Here is a 986-nt window from a genome sequence, read left to right as displayed (position 1 = left end):
TTATTATGGTGTTTAAATTCCGTACAGACACGTACTGAATTTTGCCTACACGTGGCCAAGTGTTCCCACCCCCATCCTCCTCAGTGTGACATTGGAAATAATACATGCCGCATCACAGCTGCTGTGAAAGTTTAATGCAACACGCTCGCTGAGAACTTAGCCCAGGCCCCCGCACACAGTGAGCACCTAGTTAACAAGTAAGAGTAACAGCAGTGCTATGGTTCCTCATCCCCTACATGATCTCTGCTCTGGCAAGCTGAGCCTTCTGCCCTCGCCTGGGTCACTCCCTTCCACCTTCCTGATCCCTAGACTCTCGCCCTTTACCCGGCGTGGGATGTCTTCCCTGCTTCTCTGATTCATCACTTGAGATCCGGCACATAGTCATGCCTTCCGGGAAGCCTTCCTCAGGTTATACAGACAAAAAGATTGTCCCTGCGCACCCTCTGCTCTTGCCTCCTCACGGAGCTCCCGGAAGGGAGAGTCCGTGCTGGTCTTTGTGATTGACTTCGGATCCACAGTCACCAGAACTGTGTCTTCCCCCATAACACCGGCTCCACGCTTGGGGCAGTTTTGCTCCTTTTGTTTTGTGTTATTGGAATGAATGAATGAATGAACGGGAATGGTTTTGACTTCACCCTAGATCCAGCAAAAAGCTTGGGTAGTGGCAGTTCTGGTCATTTTTGTGTAACCTGATATTGGCCTCTTTTGTTTCCATGCCCCAAGGAAAATGTTCCCAAATACTAGAGTACCTGCCGGTCTTCCTAAGGAATCTGGCTTCTTGCAACTAAAGCAAGGGCTGTTTAAAAGCTGGGAGAGGCTGGAGCGGGCCAGCTCTGTCTTCGCAGCTGTCCCGGAGAGGGCGCTGTTCCCAAATCAAACCTCCAGAGGCCCGGACTGAAATGCCAGAGCGTTCCCACAGAACTCCGCATCCCTCCCTTCCCAGGCTGCGGTCGCCGGTCCCCAGCGGAGCGCCTGCCCACACACAT

This window comes from Prionailurus viverrinus, chromosome A3 (genome assembly GCF_022837055.1).
Source record: "Prionailurus viverrinus isolate Anna chromosome A3, UM_Priviv_1.0, whole genome shotgun sequence".
In the NCBI taxonomy this organism is placed as follows: domain Eukaryota; kingdom Metazoa; phylum Chordata; class Mammalia; order Carnivora; family Felidae; genus Prionailurus; species Prionailurus viverrinus.
Note: the sequence above shows the minus strand (reverse complement) of the source record.